We start from the raw sequence: 20,612 nt of genomic DNA on the forward strand, positions 1-20,612 counted from the left end.
ATGCAGATAGGGTTCCCAGAATTGGCTCCCGGAAGCCCAGCTCCATCCAATCTGCATAATAAAAGGCAGTCCCTGGCCGGTCGCAAAGGGCCAGGGGGGTGTTTTTGCTGACCATGGCCACCCATAAGACAAATTAAGACAGAGGTTTTCGATCAAGAAATTGTTTTGATCAGGGATGCTTTGTGAAATGAGATTTTAAGATCTTTGGAAAACAGTGGTCCCTGAGAAGCTCATGTTTTCTTTTTCACTTCCCCTTTGTAACTTTTCTTCTCCATCTTAAGCTCTTCACTGGAGGCTCTAAAGCATGGTCTAGAGCCTTCCTCTAGGCTGCTTTCAGGAACATCTCCGTGATTCAATTTAACAGGCTCTATTTTTCACTTGTAACACAAAATCAAGGACTCTAACAAGGGGCAATGAATCCATTCCAGGGAAAGTTTTAGACATTTATAAGTGGAGACATGGGGAAATCTGTGAGGCAACAGTGTAGGTCAGACAGACATCAACAACTGGAACCAGGACCATTGGGGCCAGTCCTTCTCGAAGGGTTGAAGGTCATCTTTGTCTTGGCTGCTGGCTAGCCGACTTGCACACTGCTCCAGACAGCCTTCCCAGGGAGCAGGGGGTCTGACGGAGTGAGTTCTCTCTGCTTCAGGTTTCTGATCTCCCCTTTTGATTGCCTGATGTCTGGATTCAGTTTCCCCCTCACTTGGCTCACAGCTGACCAATCAGAAGCCTGGGCTTTGCTTAGCACCCAGGTCCCACGTTCCTTCTGCTCCGCTCTATCTCAGAATGCCTTTTCCAGATGCAAAGTGCTGCATTCAAGGGCAACTGTCCATAAACTTGTCAACTTAGAAACTATGTCCTTTAGCTGTAATTTCGAGAAAACTGAGAGAGTGGAAGGATGACATGGAAGGCTGGAACAAGTGGAAAAAGGGAGAAAATAAGAACTTGGTAGATTGAAAAGGCTACTGGAAATAGAAGGGAAAAAAAGTCTGAAAAGATATAGATTCATCAGAATGATTATAGTGGCTATCCGTGAGTGAGTTTTGATGGTTGATTTATTCTTTCTTTCTTTCTTTCTTTCTTTCTTTCTTTCTTTCTTTCTTTCTTTCTTTGCTTGCCTTTTCTACATTGTCTACAGTGGTCATTCATTACAATTACAAATACTTTGAAGTTTTTCTTGTTGTTGTTTTTTTTAAAGCATGTACTGATTTCCATTGTGAATATGGCTGAGTGAAAGCCATCCAGGTCTTGCCAGGCTGAGAGACCTTTGGACAAATGTCACTCTCTTGGATTTCGGTTTCCTAACTTGTCAGTGAAGAAGCTGATTCTGAGGTCCCTTCCAGGGCTCATATGTTGAGTCATCTATGAAATATCTGTTTCACCCCAAGGCTAAAATAAGAATAAGGAGGCATAAGGATAAGGAATCCAAATAAATCCTATTCCTACAACTCAGCAGTACTAAGCCTGGAGATCTCCCAAAATGTTCTCGTGTAAGAATTATTTGGAAAGAAACAGTCCACAAAGGGGAGAAAATGGCTGGGAACCTCTGATCTATTTTAATGCCTTAGATAAGGGATAAGTGGCTGAAGGAGGCCAAGCTGGAAGGACACAGAGCTAGGATTAGAACTTTGGTGCTTTAGATCTGTTCAGAGCTCGTTACCAAATGATGTGCTTTCTTTAATTTGCAATGTTTCCCTATCTGACCCTTCAATAGGGTGACTGTTCATTGCAATTCACCCAGAATCGTTTGGGTTCGTGGCTGTGGTCCCAGTGTAATTATTAATAGCATCTCTTTTGCTCTCAAAAATGTCTTAAATTATAACTTTTATGATCATGTCACACCCCTTAGCCCAGTCTTTGCCCCTCGCTCAGTCTGATATTTCACCTGTGACACAGCTGGACCTGGGCTTCCTCCCTGCCATCTATCTTCGTCACAGAGAGGACTGACCCTAATATCTCTGAGTCCATATTCATTCATGGGTCAGCTTATGGTCTGGATGACAAAAGTGATCCCAGGAGACAGAAGCTGGTGTTTAGCTTCCCACCTCAGGAAACAAACTCCAACAAATCATGAAACACTGTGCAAAGAAAAGCCAGCCGTGCTGAAAAGGAGCCCACCATGCCTTCATGTGTGACAGCCTGTCTCTTCCTGAAAGGAAGGATATTGTATACGAAATGGCACATATCCCCATAGGCAGCCTTCCCCAACCAGCCTCTTTTATTCTTTTATCTGACAATTATTATGTCAGCCTCCATGTTAGTTCTTGGGAAGACACGGAGATTACCAAGGCATGGTCTGAATTCCCTAGAAGTTCATGGTCTAGTTGAAGGGCAGAGGGTAAGAATGTAGGTTTTAGGTATCACCGACTCACTTTATCCATTTTAATCTCCTCCGGACAGTGTGCTGTACAGGAGGCATTCAAAAAGATTTGTTGAATGCATGCATGAATGAATTAATGCATTAATTAATATCACCGTGTTCTCTAGTTGCACTGTGTGGACTGGGTGGCTATTTCTCACCTCCTAAAAGAACCATATCATAGACTCGGAGAGGCAGTAACCTGCCTCAGGTGAGAGACAGTAACCTGCAGCAGAGTTCCTGGGCTTGAATCTTGGCTCTGCCTCCCATTACATAATTTGGGGCAATTTGCTTTACCTCTGTTGCCTGGTCTAAAAATGAGGATAATAACTGTAGCTACTTCATAGGGTTGTTGAAGGGATTGAGCTCATGCACAGTGACAGTGCCCAAGGACAGTGTTGTGCTGGTAAACGTATAACAATTATTTCCCTGGTCGGGGGGTGGAGGGTGGGGAAGCCCTGATTTTACAAATCATTTGCTGATTTCAGTGGTCTAAATGCTCTCGCCCCTGGTATGAAGTCACTGAATGCAGAGATGGGAAAAAATGTGTCCAGTCGGTTCTGAAAAGCAGCACTCCCTTGATTTGTATCTAATGAGATAGTGTATGCAAAAACTTTATACACAGAAGTTTCTTCTCCTAATTCCTTTTCTGGTTTTGGTCCCCATTGTGTTCAACCATTGGTAAAGACACAAAAGCAACATTCTAAATAATTATGGCTATACCGACAAGCCAGCTACACTCCCCAAGTCTGGCCAAGCACCGGGGAGTGAGGAGGTCCCCTTCATGGCAGTGTCTGCTGTGCACAAAGTTTCTCTGGAATGATGCCATGATTATAACAGACACCATTTTAAAGGACTTACTATAGTCTCAGAGCTGCATCAGGTGTTTTAAATATATCACTCCATGTTATGCTCACAACTTTGGGAGATTGGGAGCATAACCCCCAATTTACAGATAAGGAAACTGAGGCTCAGCAGCATAAATAACATGCTCTTATGCCACCACTACTTACTTATTCCACCACTACTAAGTGACAATGCTAGGATCCACCCGGCCTGTATGATACCAAAGCGGACACCCTCAGCCACTCTGCTTCATGGCCATGACTCCTTTTAAGTTCAAATACCATTTTAATTTGACTATTGGTGCAAGCAGGCAACACATCATGGTGGTTAAGCGGAGAGACTCTAGAACCAGACCGAGTTCAAATACTACTCTTTGTCAACCGTGTGACCTTGGGCAAATTACTTGACTTCTCTGTGCCTCAGTTTCTTCACCTATAAAATGGGAGGAATTACGGTATCTACTTTAAAGCGTTGATATGAGGATTACATGAGCTAATACGTATGAACTATAACAATGTCTGGCACATGGTAAGCTCTCTGTGTGTGTTTTTTAATGAAAATAAATAAAGTTCAGTTAGAAGAGGTGAGAGATTCCCAGAATTCCAAGGCAGAAATAGTGTGAAATCAACTCTTAGATAGTGGCCAAGCTGCTTAGAAAAGATCTGGGCAGATGAAACAGAACAATATTGGGACTAAATACAGCAAACACTAAGTCTATTGCTGTCCTTGATCATGTGCTCTCTGCATACCGATTTTCCATTTAAACAGCGTATATGGAAACCACAATCACAATAGGTAAAGCACAGCTTACATTTCTCTAAGCAGGTTCTTCAAAGGTGGCTATTAGTGCCCCTCAGAGGACACATGATGGAAAGAAAACGGAGGTTTTTATATGGTGATAAACTCATGACTCCGGCAGCCTCCCCTCAATTATGGGGAATACCACTCCACTTGGCTAACTAACTCCAAACAAGGCCCTCCAGGCATGGTTCTCCTTTGCGACCCTCCAAATAATAATTACACTCCTGCTGAAAGGCAGAAGCTTTTGAAAAATCTAACAAAGATATAGACCCAGGTAGGGTGCTGTATCTCCCAAATGATTGGCTCACCAAAGGTACCCGGAGGGTTTTCAAGGAGTTCTTCCTTCCTTTCCAAAAGCATTTAGTTAAAGGCGGTGGCAGCTTTTAGAGGCTGGGTGACCCAAACTCCCCCAAAGGACTATTCTTGCATAGTTTTGACAGCACTCTTCAAACCCTTACCCACACATATATCCATTTAGCCCCTCACCCCCAGTACTGTACTTAACACGCTCTCCAATAAACTCTATGTCTTCTTTTTTTCATTTTTATTTATTTTAGAGAGAGACAGAGTGTGTGAGCGTTGGGGGAGAGGGGCAGAAGGAGAGAGGGGGAGAGAGAGAGAGAGACACAGAGAGAGAGAGAGAGAGAGAGAATCCCAAGCAGACTCCACACTCAGCACAAAGCCCAACAGGGGGCTTGATCCCACAACCCTGTGCTCATGACCTGAGCCCAAATCAAGAGTCGGGCACTCAACCAACTGAACCACCAAGGTGCCCCTAAATTCTATGTCTTTAGGGGTTACCTCTTCTATATAGAAACTTATAATGGGATCTGCCAATTTATAAGATCAGGGGTTAGAGGAACATGATACACGGTACCACCCAGATGCAATCAGCAAAACTAGGGGATTCTATGGGATAAATGACCTGGTTTCTTCAGTGAACAAAGAAGGTAGTAGGGTGGAGAATTGTTACAGATTAAAAGAGACCTCAAAGCCATATCAACCAAATGCAATGTATGGCCTTTGTTTTGGATCCTACTTTGAGCAAACCAATTATAGAAAGTCGTTTTGACACCATTTGAACACTGATTAAATATTTGATGATGTGAAGAAATATGTGTTAACATTTTTTAGGTGTGTTAAAGATATTTATGTTTTTAAGCAGTTCTTAATGTCTTAGAAATACATACTGGAGCATTTATGGATGAAATAATGGGATATCCGTCATTTGCTCCAAAACACTCCAGGCAGGGGTGAGGGGTGTAGGGTGGGAAAATCAGTACTGATAAAACCAAACTGGCTCTATGTTTATAGTTGTTGGATGATGAGTACATGATGATTTATTATACTAGTCTCTCTACCTTTTTATGTTTGAAGATTTCCATAACAAAAAGTTTTTCCAACTTTCTGGATCAGAAACAGAGGAATCCTTTCTGATTCCTCCCCTGCCTTCTCACCTCTTCCTTGTCCCATTCGGCTACTAGGGCTGGGCTCTTCTACATGCTACATTGTCCCCTTCTTTCCACCCAACAGCAACTGCCTTAATCACACCTTCTTCTTTCCTGTTTTATTGCAACTTCCTCCCAACTGTCCCCAGTCTCAAACCATCATGCTTTCTCCTACCAGAGTCATCTTTCTAAATTTTTTTAAATGTTTATTATTGAGAGACAGAGAGACACAGAGCATGAGCAGGGGAGGGACTGAGAGATGGAGAGACACAGACTCCGAAGCAGGCTCCAGGCTCTGAGCTGGCAGCACAGAGCCTGACGCAGGGCTCGAACTCACAAACTGTGAGATCATGACCTGAGCCGAAGTTGGACGCTTAACCGACTGAGCCACCCAGGTGCCTCAAGAGTCATCTTCCTAAAATGCAGACCTGATTAAGACACTCCCCTGATTACAATCCTTCAGTGGCCCACCTGGTAGTGAGTGTACTAGATAGTGTCCAACTATGACCCACAAGGCTCTTCATGATTGATGCCCTGCCTACCATCCCAGCCTCTACTTGTCATCTTGCCTTCAAATACAGTAGGTTCCAGTGATACCAGACTACTAGTCATTCATTTGACAAGAATTTACTAGGCCCCTTTTATAAGATAAGCACGGTGCTAAGCATGGGGAACACAATGACAAACACAACAGAATCCCTGCCTCATGGAAGGGTAGACAAACAATACATCAACAAACAAGAGATGGTGATAAACAGTGGATGTATTCACCTATAATCCCCTGAATCTGCTATTCTCTTAATCTTCTATGTCTTTGCATCTTCAAGGCTTTGATTTGGAATGCCTTTTCACAACTAGCTCCCTTCCATCTGCTGAATGCCCATCCTTCTATTCACCCTTTAAGATGTAGCCTATGTTTGCTGCAGGCTCTTGAAACCTTCCCTACCTCCCTCAGTCTTGGCTTTTTACCATTATATCACCAATATCTTGCACATTGTCTGGGCCAGAGTAGGTGCTTAATAAATGCTTCTTGAAAAAATAAATGGATGGATTGGTAGTTGGATTTCTGCCTTCCTTAAACTGGTTTTCTTGGTTTTTGGAGTCATGCATGTTAAGAGGTTATATCTGAGCATGAATCTATATCCCGAAGCACTTGAATTTCGTATATTTCGTTAGCCAAAGTCATTAGACACGGATATTTGCTTAAAGCAAATTTTCCCTACGTGTTTCCAGTGAATTGTTATGTGCACAAGAAGGTTCTGCCATGAAATACATTGAATTAAGCAAAAGTTAGACTGAGTTTTTTTTTTTTTAACTCCAGGATTTCTCAGAACCTTTAATACGCTAATTTGCATTATGACCCTCCAGAATGAGACTTTATGCAATTGACCAACAGACCCTTTTGTTGTAAGGGCATCTCAACAGACTAATGTCCTGAAGAGCATCTTTTAGGAAATACTGATTTGCCTGACACCCTGCCCACAAGTTTGCCTTTACTTGTCCATGTGACTTATCTTATTATTTTTTTTTTTTTTAAGTAATCTCTACACCTGGTGTGGGAATCCAACTCATGATCCCGAGAATGAGTCACTACAGATTGAGCTAGCCAGGTGCCCCATGACTTAGCTTAAAATAAGGTAAGACAAGGTGTTCTGCCTCAGTGGCTATGCAACAAGAGCAAAGTGCTGAAGCTCTCTGTTCCCTTGCTCCCTTGTCTGTTAAACTACAGTATTAACACATGTTGTGACTGACTCAGTACAATGAAAAGCACCTTACACAGATAGAACATAGAGATTTTATTGGTGTAGTGTGTTGTTATCACTATTTTCCAGCTTTCTCCCTTTCTGTATTTCTCAATCTATACAGTAAAGGTAGCGATGCCTTAGTAATTGAGACAATGGCATATCAATCAATGCTTGTTAAAACAAACATACAAAAAGGAAAACCTCTAAGGACAAAAATCAGTAGCTGTTAAGACTGCTTCTAGGTACGTGAGAAATGAAATAAGAGTAGACAATATGCCATTTGGGAGAAGAGAGTTTCTTTTAACACAGTGGTTTTCATTGTTTTCAAAAACACAAAGAATGCAATAAAATACATGTGAATGTGTGATTTTTACACACATATATGAATGCCCATCTTCCACTATTGCATGAGAAAATAAAATTGACAAGCATTTTCTTTCCAGTCGAGGTTTTGGTAGCTTAAATGATGACTAATCTCAGAGATTAAATCCAATCACTGGATTATTGATATTAATTCTTTCTTTGGCTTGACAGCTGTAGGATGGAAATGTCATAGGAAACACACTGAAATTGACTGAGCCCAATTAAGCAGGCAGGACCTGAGCGGACACATAAAAAATACATCAATCACAGCTCACAATTTTATTTTTGAGTCAGAACATTTTTGTAACCGAGAAAGTAAATTTAGAACACTATATTAATAACAATATTATTTTACATGATGATTTATGTGATGATTTCAGCTGTATTCCATTGTTTTAGATCTGATCTGTCCACAAATAGTAAAAAAATTTCTTAAGCTCTTTTAAAGCACAATTTGACCAAGAAACGTTCAGGCATGGAGGAGGCTTTCTCATCTTCAGGATTTTAACCCTGCTTTTAGTTAAAGCTTTTAGTTAAACAAGGACAAATCTAATCTGGCAATTTGCAAATAGGCTCATTTCTATACCCGTTCATTAATGTGCTGATTAGAATCATAATGTAGAGTTGGGGGCATCTTAAAGTCAACTCATTTATGGAAATGCTCATAAATTTAGCACATCATTGTTCAAATAGAAACACTCCATGATTATAGAATGTAGAAATGAGTCGATTTTAAGCAATCGAGGATGAAAGAGCATTACAAAGTTATGTAGACTGAAGTGATGAAACCTAAAATCAGAACTGAAAGATACTCAGTACCAGTAAATGGTAGAACTGGCAGATTCCAGTTAGACTGGAATCTATCCAAGTGCAGAAAGCAGTGGGAACGAAGAAAATGGAGGGTTATGAAAAGAAGAAGGAAGTCATCAGACAGAAGTGCAGTTGGCTGTGAGCTGATTGTTGTTGAAACGAGTGCGAAAGTTTTCATGATAAAAATATAAAAACCATAGGGGCGCCTGGATGGCTCAGTCAGTTAAGCCTCCAACTCTTGATTTCAGTTCAGGTCATGATTTCACAGTTCATGGGTTTGAGCCCCACATCAGGCTCTACGTTGACAGGGCAGAACCTGCTTGGGATTCTCTCTCTCTCTCTCTGTCTCTCTCTCTCTCTGCCATGCCCCCACTCACTCACACTCTCTCTTCTTCCGTCTCAAAAATAAATCATTACATTACATTAAAAAATGTAAAAAAATATATGTTTGACCTCTAGGAATAAGTATGCTAATTTTAAGTGCACAGAAAGAAAATCAAAGGCAAATCAAGAACTATGAAAGGAATATATTGAGTATAAACAGGAAAGGAAGACAGAGAACTTTCCAAAAAAAAGAATAAAGATGGTATTAGGAATATTTGGAAGAAAACCAAACTTACCACCACCACCACCAAATGGTAATCATGCGAGGCAAAGGATGTGTTAACTAACCTTACTGTGGTAAGCTTTCACAATATATACATGTACCAAATCATCACATTGTACACCTTTGACTTACACAGTATTATGTGTCAATTAAATCTCAACAAAGCTGAGAGGGGAAAGAAGAAAAGACGACCAGGAGGAGAAGGATAGCAGTTGTGTTTTGATAGACAACACATTTTTCAATTTCAAGAAAAACAATTAGTATTGAACATTGTATATCTGAAAAAGTACTAAGAAAAATATACAGACAGTAGAGGACATCACTGGGACAAAAATTGTAGAAAGCATTTAAATAAAAGTGCTCAAGAGAGGAATTAAAATAAAAACATTTATTAAATATGGAAATAAAATAGAGGGAATGTAAATTCCCACATGTGAAGGAGGCACTTGTGAAAGAAAGAAAGGCTACTTCAGAAAGTTCCAGGAGCACCTGGATGGCTCGGTCCATTAAGTGTATGACCCTTGGTTTCCACTCAGCTTGTGATCTCACGATTTGTGAATTCGAGCCCTATGTCGGGCTTTGTGCTGCCAGTGCTGTCTCTCTCTCTCTCTCTCTCTCCCTCAAAATAAAGAAATAAACTTTAAAAAGAGAGAAAGAAAGAAAGAGAGAGAGAGAGAGAAAGAAATAAAAGAGAAAGAAAGAAAGAAAGAAAGAAAGAAAGAAAGAAAGAAAGAACAAAAGAAAGAAAGAAAGAAAGAAGGAAAGAAAGAAAGTAAGTTAGTTCTAAGAATTTCTTTCCTCCCTAGGACAATCTGCATCCCATCCCCTGGCCAGCCACCTGGCCCCTTGCACAGCCCATGATGTATCCTTCAGCAAGCTTCTAAGTGGTCCTAGGACAGGACAGGGGACAGATGACATGCACTTCCAGGTCCTGCTTCACAGGGGAGAAGGTGACAGGTGTGCAGCTGTGCTGGTGTGAGCCTTAAAGATCTTTTGCTATTGATCTTTTTTCTGTGTTTGTAGCATATTCTTTGTGCCTGGAAGAATCCTGGAATCTAGGCATTATTTCCTAATTAATATTTGCTGGATGAATAAAGGGATGAATGGGTGGATGGATGAGAGTGAATGAATGAACCGTAGTGCTTCCCCTGTGTGACACCATCTCCACTAGACATCTGGGTCTCATGAGTTGTCAGCAGGCATCAGTTCCATCTTATCATGGAATGAATGCATCTGGTAGCTTCAGAATCCCCTCAATGCCTCCCTGTCCCTCACCCTTCCTGTCTAATCAGTCCTCAGGGTCGAAACCAGCTCCTAAATGTCTCTCACATATACTCCCCCTTCCGTTGTCTAATTGGATCCTTATCATCCCTCACCTCATCTGTGCCAACGTTGTTTCCTATCTAGTCCTGCCTTAGGCCTTTCCATGATCCTCTGTGGTCCTCCATAGCCACAGGTCCATTATTTAAAATGTCCACTGCCCCCATGACTGATAGGATAAAATCAAATGTTCTCATCATAGCAAAGGCTTTCCACGGTATGAGCCTGGCTCCCTGGATTCCCTGGATTCCCTCCATCCACCCACCAGTTTTCTCTTCCCTCTGCTTCCATTCTATATAGCTCTAATTGTGAGGGGTCATGCTGCTCTTATGCACACTTTTTTTTTTAAGCAAACTCTGTTCCCAAGGTGGGGCTTGAACTCACCACCCTGAGATCAAATCACATGCTCTATAGACTGAACCAGCCAGACATCCCTTATACATGCTTTTCTTATCCCAGAAATGCTTTTCTCTCTTTTTCTCCAGGATACTTCTGGGCCCATTTCAAATGTCACCTCTGAAACACTCTCCAATCATTCTTTCCTCCATTACCTATTTGCATTCAGGTCATGGGCTCTTATAACACCTCGCTGACTACCCTAGAATTATTGGTTGACTTATCTTTCTTACCCACTAAACAATGAGCTCCTAGATGGTAAATATTGATGCTCATTCTGGTCACAATCTCCCATGCCCAGCAGACATCTGACATATAGGAAGTGCTCAAAACATGTTTGTTGTATTAACATAATTTATATTTGGGAATGAGGCTAAGGACAGAGAAGGGAGTGATCCAAAAGAGAGTCAAAAGAATGTTATGAAAAATCCTTAAGCTTCTTGAAAGGAACATAAAAGAAGGTACTGAACACATAAAAGAAGGTACCAAACACATAAATCCCCCAAATTAGCAAATTTGGGGAATGTAGCAAGCCTTCAGGCCAGCTATTACTCTATCATTAGGAAAAATGAGAGCTGTTATCAGAGTTCTCCCTCTGTGCAATATCATTCTATCCCCTTTTTCCCTCATCTGGCATCAGGAAAGTGTGAATCCAAGAGGAAGATCATGCCATGGACTTGACACCTGAGTCAAGGAGGGAAAAGGAAGTAGGGAAGTAAGGGAGTGAAGGAGGGAAAAAAGAACACAGGAAGATCTAAAAAGATGAACACAATGACTTGGTTACATCATTAGTTTTATTTACCAAGTTTTGGAGACCCAGTATTTTTCGGGGCCTGCTAATAATAAACATCAGCCCAGAACATAGATACCAAATTGCAGTGATGTGATCTGCTTTCTTCCTGTTTCCTTCTTGGCTAAAATGTCCTTGATTTCCCCCCATTAATTGCACACTGGTTCTTCTAACATGTAGAATATCTTCTAAATTACGTGCTGGTGTCAGTGATAATATAGTGTGTGAGATGCATGAAATACTCAGCTCCTCAAACCTCCCCAAATTCTTTCTTTCAAAAATGATCCACTATTTTCTTAGCTTGAATAGTCTTTTAATACCAACCTCCATGACTACCAAAACAGTTTAATGTTATTAGAATATCATCAAGTTTCATTATGTTTAATAAGAGATGGTGACAAGAGATAATTTTAAATACATTTTCACCAAAATTAAAATCACAAGTTGTAAAATTAATCCTAGAAGTGTCAGTTATAATGTGATGTAATTTCAGTCGTCTTACGCTTATTCTTGTTAACTGCTCTGGTATAGAGCTCTAGCAATAAAATTACAAATATGGCAAAGAAGCTAGATCTCAAATACCCATCTCCATTCTCAATAATGAAAATTGTGGTTTGCCTCATCAATTTATTTGCCACTTTAAATGGATTATCTAAAGGAAATTGATTGACATGATCAAATATCTCATTGTCTATTCATCATTCAGCGTATATTAATTAAGTATTTATATGTAGAACAGTACTGGTAGGCCCAGTGTGAACTAGGAAAGGTGAAAACAACACTGCATGCTCACTTTTCCCCCGTCTCTGTGACTAACTCAGAGAATAGCCTAGAACAGTATAAAATTAAATGTGATTTGTATTTATTGACTTATATCCTCTGTCATGTCAACAAAGAGTATTTGAGATTTCCTAAAAAAAAAAAACACAAAAACCTGAAATACAAAAGTGTAAAACAAACAGAAGGACAAATTTAGATGAAAGGAAAACAAAAGAGAGCCAATGGTTAGATGAACATTCCATTGGAAGAGGCTGACCTTTGAAAGAGGTAAACAAGGCAGAGCACTTCCTGAGGGCCACAGCAGAGAACACACACACACACATGCACACACACATACATACACAGGTTGTTTAGAGAAAGCCAAGCTTTTCTGGAACTAAAACTCAAGTCATGCTTTCGTGGAACCTATAAAGAGATGCTATAATGTTTCCTTGACATCATCATCTCTGTATCTGATGATATGTGAGTTTCATGTCACTTAACTGATGGCACGGTGGTAACAAGAGGCCAAAGCAAATGGGCTAAGCTTGGTGCCTTGTAATCCTCATCTCTCCCCATTATCCAGTTGGGGTCTCCGAGGAGTCCAGTCAGAGTGATGGCCCACATGAGAAGACATCATGTCGTAGGTACAACATACCCCAAAAACACAAAGGAAGAGGAGACCCTTGAGCAGAATTCTAAAGGAGGAGGAGGAGGGAGAATTGGCTTAGACAAGAGGAAGCAAACTAGTGGGGTATAGATCAGATTTGACCCTCAACTGTATTTTAGTAGTTTAAACAGTTGCTAATGTTTAAAAATTCACATTTCCCATTTCCCTGAAAAATATTCGAAAACTTGTCAGCAGAGTTCACATCCCTACATTACAAAAATTCACTGAGGGGCGCCTGGGTGGCTCAGTCGGTTAAGGGTCCAACTTCAGCTCAGGTCATGATCTCACGGTTCAGGGGTTCAAGCCCCATGTTGAGCTCTATGCTGACAGCTCAGAGCCTGGAGCCTGCTTCAGATTCTGTGTGTGTGTCTCTCTCTCCCTGTCCCTCCCCTGCTTGCACTATGTCTCTCCCTCCCTCTCCCAAAAATAAATAAAACATTTTTAAAAATTCACTGAGACTGAGCAGTAGCCTCCTCTTTAGGCATAGTGAGTGCTCTCCAGTTTGTCCCAAACCCCACCCAGTCCACTTCACCCATGTATCTTACCTTCATTAGCCTGGTGCACATTCAAGGAATAAGTGAAAAAAAGGTATCTTGGTTAAAAAAAAAAAAAAAAAGGTAACAGCATGTGCAAAGGTATGAGATAGCATGGTATCCAGGGAAAACTGGAGTGAAAAGTGTATGTAGGACAGATGGGGAGGAAGCAAGGGAGGCCACCAAGAGCCAGATCCCATTCAAGACAGTATTTATTAATTTGTCACACCTGTTCTTTTGCTCATGCAGTCCATTGACTCCACTTGCTGGGAGAGGCTCTTAGGGTCTAATGTTGCTCTGGTTGCAGATCTTAAATGGAGAGGCTCGATTAGGCATTTAACACACCCATCTGTGAGAAGTTCCCTAGGAACATTAGCATTCAAAAACTTACTCTCCATCTTGTCGCTGCAACAGGGTGATTTCCCCACTTTAATGTAACAATCATAAATAATCCTCAGGAATCAGTGGCTCTCTGGATGTTTCCTCTGTGTCTGGAAACCCATGCTATGGCAACCCACTCTTCTCTGCAGACCCAGTGCTCAGTGAAAAGACTGCCTCCTACATGAAGCCATCTGAACCCCCTATCCTTTGAATTCCTTGTGACCCTCACTATCTTTATATCAGCCAGATATGGGCTGCAGATCAAATCTAGTCCACCATCTGCTTTGTATGGCTATGAGCTAAGAATGATGTTTACATTTTTAATTTAGTTGGGAAAAAATCAAAATTAAAATAATATTTAATGGCATGTGAAAATTATATGAAATTCAAATTTTAGCATCCATAAACAAAGATTTATTGGAACGCAAGCCATGCCCTTTCACTTAAGTTTGGGCTTTGGTTGCTTTTACCTTACAACAACAGTTGAACTGTTGCAACAAAGACCACATGGCCCAAAAAGCCTAAGATATTTACTATCTGATCCTTTACAGAAAAAATTTGCCAACTCTTGAATGAAGCTGTGAGCTTTCTAAGGTCCATTCATTTTTTTCAACAAATATTTTTTGAGGGCCTTCTGGGCCAGGCATTTTGTTGGCTTCTGGGGAAACATTGTGGATTAAGTCATACAATGGAAGATTCTGAATCCCAGTAAAGCTACATTAAATACCGGGTGAGTAGGAAGACAGTTTTCTTTGAGTTCAAGGATTTACAAAACTCTTGTGACCCATGTCTTCTCCTCACTGAACAAAGGCATCTGGCTCCATTGTTATCAACCCAAAAAGAATAGAGAAGCTGGATCCTGAAAAGTGACCAGCTTGTTATAGAAATATAGCCAATCAGCAAAATCTAAAGGCTCTGAAATATGTTGAGTCAAACTTTTTTTCTTCAGAGAAAATACGAAAAAAGAAAATGAAGTCCTCAGAAACAGAATATTATTTAGCAAGCGATGGAAAGTGTTCTCAGTGCACTAATGAGTCATTAAGTGAGGCGTTTGGGAACTGGGGAGGCGCTATAATTAGGTTATCTGTATTTTTAACACAAGAAAAATAATCCAAAGCGGCATTAACCAATGCAGCTGTATTGGAAGGGGGACAGCTCTCTGCAAGTCTCCAAACAGAGGGGAATCATTTTTAACAACTCAGAGCTCAGCTGAGCAGTTAATTTAACAAAATGCTTAAGAACAAACCCCCAGCCATTGGTAGCCATCCTTAACTGTCTCCTAGCTAGAGAGCAACACCCCATTCCAAAACACCAGGCCTGTACAGATACCAGTTTAGATGGAGTGGAAACCGCAAATCTGATCATAACAAAAGGAGAACAGAAATGACATGAGTGACAGGTTAGGGATTTCACATAATTAAATTGTCAAAGGCCACAAAAGGAATGTGAAAATCAAGGGATATCACCATCATGGGGGAAGAGAGAGGGGATTTAGTTATAAATACATTTCTGAGGAAGATGAAGAAAAAATAGATGTCCAGATTGCTCATTTTTGGCCTAATGAATAAATCATCTTGCCCCCCCAAACCCCCAATGCACCTGCTGCTTTGAAAAGTCCTTCCACACCAACCCAACAGTAAATGCCTCACAATGGCTCCAACGAGGCTGGAGTCCCGCCAATGAAAATTACCACTCTTCAACCAAGATAAACATCATATTACTTCATTACCCTTTTAAAACATATGCAAATTAAATCCATTATTCTTTTTTCACCCAGAAATGAAGTTCGTTTGGCTGGAATTCAGCGATTCCTTTTGTTGCAGTTGACCATGAATGGATGAACTTCATGTAGATGGTGCCCACTCCCCATCTTTGAATCAAACATTAATACCATTTGACAGTAATAAATAACACTTATCACAATAGGGATGGAATAATGATTTTCCCACTCAGCTGGCTCATCAGAGCCTATCAGCTGACAACTGCATAAATGAGATTAGCATAACAGCTGCCTATGACAAATGTATCTAAATCCTTCTAATGCCAGCTAGTGCTTTGATCTCCCTATCAAGCCGATGCCAAAACCCAAATCCATTTCTGCAAAATACATCTTGTTTATTATAGATACATATGTATGTCCCGGCACAGTCTGCAATCCCAAGACATCCTTAATTAAAAGAATTTGGAATATTGATTGAAAATTGTCACCTCTGGCTTTGTACTTCCTTCCATGACTTTGCTGAATATTTTACGAAATGTATTTTCAAAATGGAGTTTATGCTTCTCCTTCCCATACTTCTTGAGTCACTCACCGGAATGTAATGAGGTACCATTCTGATGTTTTCAAATGAAAATAATTACCATGGTTTCATTTTGATTATTGCCTTTCAGAGGTATCAGGTTCATAAAAATTTAAATCAACTCCAAGTAACATAAGCCACAGTCCTTTACTTCCTATTATACAATCACAGTGAAACACAGACTTGTTCTTTGTTAGGGAATGCAAATGGGGAATGAGATCAAACCTGAACCATAATGTCTTCATTTATCCTCCTCAACAATCCACAGTGCTGATGAGGGTAATACGAGGAGCAGTAAATACACATTTTTGTGTGTGTCCAGGTCCCTGCAAGGCTCAATTTGTTTCTCTCTCTGAACTCGAAGTGGAAACAAGACAGAAAATCCAGTGTCCAGGGAATAACACATTAGATATGAGGAGGGTTCGAATGTAAGGAGTTCGAGATTTCCTTAAGAAAAATGAGTCCGTTTGGAAAGCAAGGCAAATCCATGAATCAAACATGGGTCTTCCTATGCCATCTGGCCAATGCTAAAGGCAATGGGTGGGGGTAGCTAGTCTACTTCCCACTCCTCTGTGTGGAGCATTTTAATCACATCCCATGTCATAACCCTCTTCCCAACAATTATATTAGTCAGTCAGTCAACAGTCATTCATTCATACAAGAAGTATTTCTCTGGGGCCTGCCATGTACTATTATAGGAACATCACAGAAGCCGGGTAAACAAGGTCCTTGCACTCACAGGACTCAAATTCTAGGAAATAAGTATCAATAGCTATTGCAAAATAGCTGTGCAGCAGTAAAGAGGGATGGGACACTTTTTTCAGATCACACATTAAAGAATACATGAATAGATTTCCACATTTGCATTAAATATGGACAGTCACAAAAAAGAACAGACATTGGTGTTTTAGGCAAATACAATTGATACAGACTACATCTTAGTTCTGACTTCTGAGTAATTTTTGGAGGGAAGTTGAGATTCCTCTGCAATTAACTGATCAGCCCAATACAGAGAGCTCAATGTCAAACACCAAGGGTATTCATTAATTTTTTGAACAAATGTGTATTGACCAGCTAGTATGTGCTAAGGACACAGACATGTACAAAACTAAATCTCTGCTGTCTGTGGCAGACCATCCTGATGGTTGGAATTATGAGTGCAATCATGACGTTAGAAAAGCAGAAGCCTATCAGGCTGGGAGGAAGCAAGGCCTCCGTGAAGAAGTGGCCCTAAACTCAGACTAACGGATTTGGGCTAGTATAATGCACAGAGGAGGATCGGTGTGATAAAAGTAGATGTCAGATAAGAACAAAAGGCAGGCATGTCAGAGCAAGAAGGCCTTGGCCGTTAATACCAGATACCGTCTAGTTGTCATGAAATTATTTGTAGTTGGCTGGACACGTGTTCTTTATGTGAACTCTTAGTAAACCATCTATATTTCACTATAGAAAGTGGGGACAACCATGAGTAAAGGATTCCCCTGAGCATTATGAGGGCAAGACTTCATATCCTGCCCAGAGAAGGTAGATAAGAAAAGTAATACATTTAGCTGGAAGTTGTTGAAATGGGATCCAGTTCTTTTTTTTGCCGTGTGAAAGCTAGACCTCTGATAGATATTTATTAGTCAGTTGGGATTTATATCAATGGTTCCATTGGAAAGAGCTCTGAAAATCTATATGTACTAAGTGCATTATCTGTTGGAGTAAATATTATGCATCACACAATCAAATTCTGCTGTTTTTCAAATATATGTAGAAGGTGTATGACTAATAAGATATGAGAGATATTTAAAGCATCACTGAATTAGTCAGAGTTGTGTTATTTTTGTGTGTTTTCTCCAGCCCCAGACACAAAAGTACTACTTTCATAAAATTAACATTAAAAACAGTGGTTTTCATATCATAAGAAATTACAAACTTATGGTCTATATGATGAAAATGCCATATGGAAAAATGATCAGTTCTATGTTAGTGGTCTTAACTAGCTAATGATTCAGAACAACCAAGCAATTGACCCACTTGGCTTCAGTGAATTTCTTCCTTAATATGACCCCAGAGACTTCTATTTGATTCATATCAATATGCCATATATCCAGACTTGAAAATAAAATAATGGAATCAATTGAGTGTTATTAAGAAGCTCATTCATTTCCATTTCAGCTTTGATTGAAAACCCTGACCATGTTTTTGGTTTTGCTTATTTGCATTCCAAACACTTGCTATGTGCCTGGCACTTTGATGGTGCCATGGAAGATACAGTAACTTTTAAATCATGTTCCCTGACTTCAAAGAACTCACAGTACAATTGGGGAGAAAATATTTATACCTAAATTCCAATACAAGACAGGAAGAGTTGAGTACCATAAGAAATATGTACATGCATAATGGGAAAATTGTCCCAAAATAATGGTATCAACAAAGTCTGATGGAGAAGATGGAAGGTGAGTCTGGGAGACTGGGCTGCACAAGGCTTCCTAAGTGGTCCAGATTGGCTAAAATTTCTGGGGACTGACAGACAAATGGGGACCCAAATTTTAAGACCAGCTGATGGAGGGAAGTGAGCTTTAGGGGCCCATGATCTACTTTTATTTTTAATAAAAAGACTGGGTAGGTCTTTTTTTAAAAAAACTACACAGCAAGAAGTCTGGAGATGGGCAGTCCAGGACTGGTACAGCTGCTCCACAATGCTGTCAATTTCCTCCTATCTTTTTATCCCAACATCCTTCTTTTTTTTTTTTTTTCAATATATGAAGTTTATTGTAAAATTGGTTTCCATACAACACCCAGTGCTCATCCCAAAAGGTGCCCTCCTCAATACCCATCACCCACCCTCCTCTCCCTCCCACCCCCTATTAACTCTCAGTTTGTCCTCAGTTTTTAAGAGTCTCTTAAGCTTTGGCTCTCTTCCACTCTAACCTCTTTTTTTTTTTTCCTTCCCCTCCCCCATGGGTTTCTGTTAAGTTTCTCAGGATCTACATAAGAGTGAAACCATATGGTATCTGTCTTTCTCTGTATGGCTTATTTCACTTAGCATCACACTCTCCAGTTCCATCCATGTTGCTACAAAAACAGCCATATTTCATTCTTTCTCATTGCCACGTAGTACTCCATTGTGTATATACCACGATTTTTTTATCCATTCATCAGTTGATGGACATTTAGGCTCTTTCCATAATTTGGCTATTGTTGAGAGTGCTGCTATAAACATTGGGGTACAAGTGCCCCTATGCATCAGTACTCCTGTATCCCTTGGGTAAATTCCTAGCAGTGTATTGCTGGGTCATAGGGTAGGTCTATTTTTAATTTTTTGAGAAACCTCCACACTGTTTTCCAGAGTGGCTGCACCAATTTGCATTCCCACCAACAGTGCAAGAGGGTTCCCATTTTTCCACATCCTCTCCAGCATCTATAGTCTCCTGATTTGTTCATTTTGGCAACTCTGACTGGCGTGAGGTGATATCTGAGTGTGGTTTTGATTTGTATTTCCCTGATGAGGAGCGACGTTGAGCATCTTTTCATGTGCCTGTTGGCCATCCGGATGTCTTCTTTAGCGAAGTGTCTATTCATGTTTTCTGCCCATTTCTTCACTGGGTTATTTGTTTTTTGGGTGTGGAGTTTGGTGAGCTCTTTATAGATTTTGGATACTAGCCCTTTGTCCGATATGTCATCTGCAAGTATCTTTTCCCATTCCGTTGGTTGCCTTTTAGTTTTGTTGGTTGTTTCCTTTGCTGTGCAGAAGCTTTTTATCTTCATAAGGTCCCAGTAGTACATTTTTGCTTTTAATTCCCTTGCCTTTGGCGATGTGTCAAGTAAGAAATTGCTATGGCTGAGGTCATAGAGGTCTTTTCCTGCTTTCTCCTCTAGGGTTTTGATGGTTTCCTGTCTCACATTCAGGTCCTTTATCCACTTTGAGTTTATTTTTGTGAATGGTGTGAGAAAGTGGTCTAGTTTCAACCTTCTGCATGTTGCTGTCCAGCTCTCCCAGCACCATTTGTTAAAGAGACTGTCTTTTTTCCATTGGATATTCTTTCCTGCTTTGTCAAAGATTAGTTGGCTATACGTTTGTGGGTCTAGATCTGGGGTTTCTATTCTATTCTATTGGTCTATGTGTCTGTTTTTGTGCCAATACCATGCTGTCTTGATGATTACAGCTTTGTAGTAGAGGCTAAAGTCTGGGATTGTGATGCCTCCTGCTTTGGTCTTCTTCTTCAAAATTACTTTGGCCAGTTGGGGCCTTTTGTGGTTCCATATGAATTTTAGGATTGCTTGTTCTAGTTTTGAGAAGAATGCTGGTGCAATTTTGATTGGGATTGCATTGAATGTGTAGATAGCTTTGGGTAGTATTGACATTTTGACAATATTTATTCTTCCAATCCATGAGCATGGAATGTCTTTCCATTTCTTTATATCTTCTTCAATTTCCTTCATAAGCTTTCTATAGTTTTCAGCATACAGATCTTTTACATCTTTGGTTAGATTTA

The sequence above is a fragment of the Felis catus genome, chromosome E2, assembly GCF_018350175.1.
Source record: "Felis catus isolate Fca126 chromosome E2, F.catus_Fca126_mat1.0, whole genome shotgun sequence".
In the NCBI taxonomy this organism is placed as follows: domain Eukaryota; kingdom Metazoa; phylum Chordata; class Mammalia; order Carnivora; family Felidae; genus Felis; species Felis catus.